The sequence below is a fragment of the Columba livia genome, chromosome 4 (assembly GCF_036013475.1).
Source record: "Columba livia isolate bColLiv1 breed racing homer chromosome 4, bColLiv1.pat.W.v2, whole genome shotgun sequence".
Taxonomy (NCBI): Eukaryota; Metazoa; Chordata; class Aves; order Columbiformes; family Columbidae; genus Columba; species Columba livia.
In genome coordinates, this window is record NC_088605.1 from 8,472,632 (window position 1) to 8,480,698 (window position 8,067).

Consider the following 8,067-nt stretch of genomic DNA (forward strand, 5'->3'; position numbering starts at 1 on the left):
TCCAGGCAGAAATGTATGTGTTTGAGACAGAAGGGCAGGAAATGCTTTTGGTAGATGTCAACAGCCTTATAGTTTGTAAGGATAAATGTAGCCACAAGGACTCTTACAAAAAGAAAAAAATAAAGAACAAAACCAACATTTCTGAGAGACTGATTGCTTGTCCTTTTAACCCTAGAGTTTTTTAGGCTGGCTACAATAGCATCTGGTTTTACCTTAGATGTCTAGAGATTGTATCAAACATATACAATGCCTGGTTTCCTGCATTGGACAGGCTCCTTGCCTGTCTTACCTGAGAAATGGTTTCTGCTAGCAGCATTGAAAGTGGCTGGTCTGTGCAGTCAGGATAATCCAAAACTAGAGGCTTATTTCTTTGCTGAGACCCATTTTACATCTCTTCTCAGCTGCAACAAAGTGATAGAGAGTATGAATTTGTTAGCTTTGTGTTGGCTGAGAATCTGACCTAAATTGTGGACAATCAGTAATATAGACAAAGGAAAATGTTAATTTTGGCTGTGTGCTGGAAGAAAAAGAACATTTTTCTCTTTACAGCTTCCCTCAGGAGCTGTGAAGGTACATGGAGGAGCAATGAGAAAAAATTTGGAAAGGGAATTTTAGGGCAACTGCTAGTAAAGCGAGGTGTTAATCTTTCCCCATGAGGACATGATGAGCATTTCTGAGCAACATGCAGACGGAATAGAAAATAGGTGGAAATGATGAAGGAATAGAGAAGACAGCTTGGTTCAATGGGTACTGTCTTCACTTGGGTATAACATGAAGATAAATATACAAATAAAACTTGTGTCCCTTTCCAGAAGAGAATGACCCTGCGAGAGGTCTCTGGGGCTGGACTGTCGGTGCTATTTACTGCCCCAAAGTCATAAAACCTCCTACTTTGAGCAGCTACCCTCCTCGACAGGATGAGGACTTCTGCTGCCCCATCAAAATGAGAGTGCAGGTTCCTTGGTAAGGAATTTTATACCAGGACTGGAAAGAACAGAGAAGAGGCATAATTCTATCCTGGCAGGCAATGAGCCTCGGTGATCTTAGAGGCACTTTCCATTCCTGTTTTCCCCATTTTGCATCGGAGTGATTAAGCCTCAAAGAAGTCAGTATTTATTCAAACACTTCTGTTCTGAAAAACCAGGCTTCTTCTGAGTTTTTCTGCCTTCTCTTGTGCTGCCGGTTGGAAATGCTGAGAGGCCAGCATTGTGTGTAATGTCTCCTTCCTCCCACTTTTGGCCCAGATCTTAGGAAATGCAAAAGTATGCAAACAAACAAAAATAAAAGCCATTGTAGCAAGACACTTCAGGGGAAGTCAGTCCGAGAGTGTACAGGATGGTCTACTTGAAGCTCTTTGTCCTTGGCATTGAAGCTAGACCCTGTCCCTGTTATGGATGTTGCTAGTACAGTGTCAGCAACTGTTTCCCCTGGAGGAGACCATGCCTCTGACTAAATATGATTGGCATTAAGGGAATTTGCCTTTTCCTTGCCTTCTGCCCCTGCTGATGGAGGTGGGCTTTCCTCCATACCCCGATAAACTGGCCCAGAGGTCACAAGTGCCACTGGCATGATGATGCAGTGACAGCACTGTCCTTCCCTGCACTGTTCTTGGAGAGTCTCACCTCTGCAGCTGGTTTGAAGTTTTCCAAGCAGCTCTTCTTTCACTGTACTTCTTTGAGTCTTCCTTTTCTTTAGGTTGGTGAAAGCTGCTTTGTCAGAACTGTGTTTCTTATTCGGAAGGTTTTTGTGGTCCAAGATGGCCTGTCATACCTTTTTCTTCCTGTGAGTGAGACAAACTTAGAAAGTTTGGTTTTTCTCAGTTGTAGAACAAAAACAAATATTAGAAAATCTCACAAAAGATGGTCTTGTTTACTGATATAATCACAGCACAGCCCCTATGGCAGGACCCAAACCAGTTTCTATCCAATTGATGTTAGCATGGCTATTATGAAGAACAGATTTCAAGATTAAGTGTGACAAGACACACCAATGAATGTAGAAGTTTCCAAACAATCACTTAATATGGACATCCCATTCTTTAATCTCCTGAAAATAAATATGAGCTTTCCCAATTAGACTGCTGAAGAAACTGGAAAAAAGTATGTTTGACTGTTACTAAGTATGAACGGAGTTATAAATTAGCAACCTCTCCTGTGATAAATACCATGTTATAATCGTCATGGGGCTTGAGAAAGCAGTCCCATCACTTGTTTCTGTCTTTATTTAGTACAGGTTTTGGAGACACTGGCTTAATCTCTGGCTCTGTCAAACCAGGTCTCCATTGCAGAATGATACTGCTATGCTTAGCAGTGCTTTGAACTAACTGGATGTGCCTTTACCAGTGTTGTCTCCATCCTGGAACGGGACCTCTCTGTCCTAATCACAAATAGCACTTTTTCCAAGAGCTATGGTTTGGTGACAGGGAGAATTATCTCCCTGTTCCCAGAAATGCTGACTTGTGTGAGCAGCAGTTGCTCATCCACAGCTAAGGATGTGCTGCACGTAAAGCTGATCATCTGTCAGCTCTGTTAGAAGAGTTTTCACTTGATGAAAAGTTGTGTGTGTGTTTATTTTTTATTTTAATAGAAATTTAATTTTAGGTGATGTTTAAAACAACTAAGCCTCCATCTTAGTTGGAACGACTGATCTCGGTGGAGCATCATGACAATAGCAATGTTCCCAGAGGGGACAAAGCTGCTAACAAGTGATGGCCGCTTTGTCTGGGAAGATGCCAAGAAAAGGCTGAAGGGGATGATGTGCCATAGCAAAAGAGCAAGGACAGTCTAAAAATGTGTATTTGATTGTGAAAAAAAAAAAATCTACGGAGTGAGAAAATGGATCTTATTGATAAAACATTGGCTTGGGACAAAGAGCTGGGTTAAATACCATTGCTGGCACAGACTTTGGGTGTGCGTCCAAGAATAAGTCATGGGACCTTCTGCCCTGGTTCTCAGCCCATAAAATGGAGATGTGAAGGAGGATAATAACAGCCCCTTTCCTTTTTCCAGGCTTTGTGTGTGTCAGACCAACAATCTTGGGGGAAGGGGCAGCACCAAAAAACAATAGAGGCTTGTTCGCTTTTTGGGCCCGCGAGCATTACTGTACAGCAGACACAGGTTGTGCTATCTGAAGGCCTCTTTCAAGGTTATTTCGTTGAGACCAGCATTTAATTCCAGGCTTTAGAAACAGAAAATGAAAAGACCCAACTGTTCCAAAGGTCAAATTGTCCACCTGTCTCAAGCAGGCTGATTTTGTAGAGTGTACTGTAATGTTTTACTTTGCCTGGAGTTTGAGATGGGAGTTCAGTGGCAGTTCGGAGAGCAAATCTCTGAAAGAGAAAGTTTGGGCTCAGCAAAATCTAACCTTCCTTCTGAGACAGCGTTTTTTGGTTTGTTTGTTTTGTTTTTGCTTGTTTGATTTTAAGGCTAAGTCATTTTTGTCCAGGACTTGCTTTCATCAGAAATTCTCTCACATTTGGGAAGATAACTTATACCTGGTGGAAACTGAGAGGATGATTTCTAATTCTTTGCTTTACATTTCACTTTGGTTTTGTCTTTTTTTATCCTGGTGGAGTGAGAGCAATAAGGTAGAGACAAAAAGTGAGTTCACTCTTTTTCCCCCCATGCTTTTTCAGCAGGAAAAATGTTTATTTTCTTTAGTCCTCAAATTAAAGCAGCTCAAACCCCGAGAAAGGACATTGTTTTCACATTTTGAAATGGAAAAGTTTCTTGAAGGATTTTTTTTCTCCCCTTAAATAATATAACATTTTTGATACAAAGTCATTCTTGGGTAGATACTTTTTAGGGAACATATTTTTAGATGGTTGTTGAAATAGATTTTTTTCTACATTTGTGGGTCAGTATATTGCATGGACTACAAAACCATGAAGAGTATGAGCTACTCTAAATCACTTCTGTGGTATGGCCATGCTAGTGTTTGGAAAAAATCCTGAAAATATGAAATATTTAACTGCTGGTTATTTTAGAAATAAGCAAGGTATGTGTTACTGAGGAGAGCTACATGCTTACACTCTATCATCAGTCTGTTCACAACCTGAAGGTAACCTTTCTGAAAACTTGTAAGAGGATAATAAAGAAGATGATTGTATAGAAGAGGAAAAAAAAGAGAGAGAGCAGCTTATTTTCAGTTACCCAAGATCAATATACAAAATCTAAAAAAGCCACTGCATGTCACTGATAAATGTTAATGTTGTTTTGTTTCCATTTTAAAATATCATGGAGTTGTGCTAAGCAGAATTCCTGAGGCTGAATGAAAACTCAGGTACTCCAAACAAATACTGTTTGAAGTGAATGTTTTTTGGCAAGGTGTTTCACAGTATGTATTAAATAATTCCATGCAAGATATTTTGATATCTTGTTTTAGGAAAAGAAAATGCTGAGGATTCAAAGTAAAATAAGACTGCGGGGGAAAGAAAATTAATCTGTTTTCTTGGAACATCCCTCAGAATTTTAGAAATCCTGCAGAGATTTATGAGTAGCCAGAAGCATCAACCAAAGCCTTCACCATTCACCAGCCTGTTAGCAAAATTGAACATTAGAGAATATTTATATTTCATATTGGTTTGTAGGATCATTTTATGATCTAGAGAGGTCAGGTTCAGACCAGCTCCTTAGGAATCATAGAATAGTTCAGGTTGGAAGAGACCTTCGAAGCTCACCTAGTCCAACCCCCCTGCCATGAGCAGCCTGGCCTTGAATATTTCCAGTGATGGGGCACCTACACTTTCCTTGACCTTCAATGCCAGTCTCCAAACTCCCTTGAAAATCCTCAGCATCAGGTGGTACTTTGTGTTTTGAAAGATCTGCTCATCAATCACCACCTTGCAATATTAACTTATCCTTGTAACACCCTTCTCAGATGTGGAAAATTAAGGCAAGAAGAAGTCAAATTCCAAAACATGAAGGGGTCCCTAGTTGGCTTTCAAGACAACGTTGCAGAAATCATATGCACTTCTAAACAATAGGCAAAGCTTGAACTGATATATCACTGAAACCAGGAGAGGATGAGGAGGTGTTTCTACTTCTGCCAGTCAGCATTTTGAGCATTTTCTCTTTTCTGTACCACAGAGATGATTTATATGTTTATGGGAGATATTACAGACCTATAGAAAACACAGAAGCCCATTAAACATTTTGAAATGAGCACACTGAAAGTTGTCTCACACATTATCTGGGATTAAAGTTGAATACTTCTAGCCAAACCCTCCACTACTGAAAGTTAATTGGTGAAACTTGATTATATTGGCTGGCAAAGTGCCTCTGTACCTCAGGTCAGGTGTACTGCTTGCTTGCTTGCTAGGCAGGAGCAGGAGCATGTGAAAATTTCAAGGCAGCTTTCATGCCTCATTGTGGATTTCAAGCTCTGATTGGTCTCTAGAGGTTGGGAAAAAATGCTGAGAAAAATCACATTATTTCTTCCAGATCCTTCATTCAGAGGAGTTTGTGGAAAGAGTTGTAGTTGAAGCCCTGGATGATCAAAACAATTGACATGGTCAGGAGACTCTTCCTCCAGACTTGGGCTGGATGTAGCCATGGGATGGATGCAAGGTTTGGCTGTAGACACAAGAGAGGTACACAGTCAGGTCTGTGTGCTTCTAGGATGTGTTAAATTTTATTTTGAAAAAAAAAAAACTCAAATTAATTCAGGTGAATTGTTCCCAAAGGTGCCTATTTTGCTCCACTGTCTGGGACAGAGTCTGAAGACTGACCTGAGTTCAACGGGATGAAACCCAGCCCAGCTGCTTTGGCAGGTTCAGCTTTGGAGACTTTTTCCTTTGTGAGTTATTGAACCTTTAATCAGCTTTGATGGTCTAGCCTTTGGGTGACTCTGCATGAATCAGTGGCAAAAGCAGAAATCACTGATGCTCTAAGGTTTATTTCCCAGATGTAGACAACTTCCTCCGCACCTTGCCCACAAACAGGATGCGATGGCTCATAAGGCTCCTATGTAGGGTCTTGTGAGACTACTTGGTGTTTGGGATTGCTGTCAGCATGGTGCCACCTCATGCCTGCAGAGGTGGCATCTAACCTGACATGCTGTAGCCACAGCAGAGGTGTTTCTTACCCAGGCACCAGGTCCACAGAAATCCTTCTGTCTCTGTGTCACACCAGGACCAGGAGAAGGTCTTGAAAAATTAGGCTGCCAGCACAAAGGCAGCAGGGGGGAACTTCTGAAGGCCTTTCTGGAAAGCTGAAAACAGGAAATGTTTAATCAATCTCTGAGAGAGAAAAAACAAAACAAAGCAAAACAAAAAAAAACAAACTTAAAAAAAAAGAAAGAAAAAGAAGACCTTCTATTTCTGAGCAGCCAGGATGTTTGTGAAATCCCTGCTCCGTTTATTATGATGCTGAGTTTCAGCTGGCTGCTTTATTAAAGACAGCTGGGACACATTACTTGTGCATTAACACCGAGCCAGCTTTCATTTTAAAACTTACCCGTTGCTGGGAGCTTTCCTTAATGCGTTCCTGCTGCTGCCAGCTCCATAATCCACACCAGCAGCCGCGGGGGAAGATCACCTCTCTTTGCCATACTTCTTATTTCCGGAGAAAAGCCTCATAAAAATCAGCCTGGCTGATCAGGAGCAAGATAGTCCCTCTCCTTGCTGTGGCTCTGAGGTGGAGCAAAGCTTGCGGGAGCGAGAGGTCGGCGGTACATCCGCCAAGAGGACATCTGCTCGTGGAGCAAAACCCGTAACACTCATACGCAACTCGCTCTTAATTGCTTTCCAGGGACATATTAGAGTTTTTGCAATGTAAACTATGTTTCAGTACATCACAAATCACTGAGTGATGGCTCCAGCGTAGATTGTAGTGGAGGCTGGTGAGCCCTGTTGTGAAAGCAGTGGGGAAACAAGTTGAAAGGTTCTGGTGGCCGTGAAGGTTTGTCTGTGCAGCAGGAAAAGAGGGGTTGCTTGGAGAGTGCCGGTGCCCACCTGAGGCTGGGGGTTTGGCAGTTGAGCTCTGTGTCCTCCAGAGCATGTTCTTCAAGCATATGGGGCCAAAATATTCTCCTTGGGGAGCTGGGAGACAACAGCAATCCCTCACCCCGAAACTGCTCTTTATAAAGAAATACTCAGGTGTGGATGGAGTGAGGTGAGCTTGTCTCTCATGTCCCCATACCCGTGGTTCAGAATATCAGAAGCCATCTGATGGACCCTGCCTGCCATCCTGGTCACAGTCCTGAGCACGGCTATGGATGCCCCCCTGGAACACAGGTATAAGATGCTGGTGTGAATTCAGGTCCCAATTTTGGGAAGAGGTCAAAGAGATGATGTTGCCATGTCCGCGCTTCTTTTCAGCCTGGTGTCATAACAGAATGAGACTTGTGCCATCGCACAGTATGTATGCGTGCACGTATACATTTACATAGCAGGTGTGTTCCCTAATTGGTTTTGAACTCACAAGCCAATTCCAACTAAACATAACAGAAAGGTGGAGATTTCAAGCGTATTGAGTTCTTATAAACATACATAAGCCATTAGATGGAGAAGAGAGACTCTGTTAATGCCCTTACTGATAGGCTGCACTGGGATGTCAGGCTTTATTAGACACATAAGAATCCACACAAGCATGCTCCATTAAGTGTTTTAACTGCAGCGGATGTTTCCATTCCTGTTTATACCTTATTAGATATTAAAGGTATCAAACTTCAACCATGTACACGAAAAGGCATTTTTCTTCTACGTGAGACTAGACAGCTGCTTATGGAAGAAACTGCCCTGAGGATTATTAATAATTTCTTCCTGATATGTCTTATCTGATACTTAGTTAATATAATTTCCTTTCTGAGCAGCACCATGGATGCTCCATTGCTCAGTAAAAATGTCAGAATCCTTTTTTTTTCCTCAATTCTGTTAGTGTCTCAACTCAGTGAAACCACACAACACTAAGTTCATCAGGTTAATGATGTCCATATATAAAAAGATAAGCTTTTCTCCTTTAGTGGTGTTTGTTTTCCTTTGGCTTATTCTCATGCATTTGCACTTTGAGACAGGATAAGTGTGTGTAACCTATTTGCTTTCTCTGTACCATTCATTATTTTGTACCA

The 8,067-nt window shown here is 41.6% G+C and overlaps 1 long non-coding RNA gene across 1 annotated transcript; it reads right to left on the bottom strand.

Moving 5' to 3' along the window:
• Nucleotides 1–3,629: 3,629 nt before the first annotated feature.
• LOC110358997 (uncharacterized) lies at nucleotides 3,630–7,244 on the bottom strand. The gene is made up of 3 exons (XR_002413856.2): nucleotides 6,456–7,244; nucleotides 6,085–6,210; nucleotides 3,630–5,573 (listed from the first exon to the last, which is right to left on the bottom strand). It is a non-coding gene; the product is annotated as an uncharacterized LOC110358997 (long non-coding RNA).
• Nucleotides 7,245–8,067: the final 823 nt, after the last annotated feature.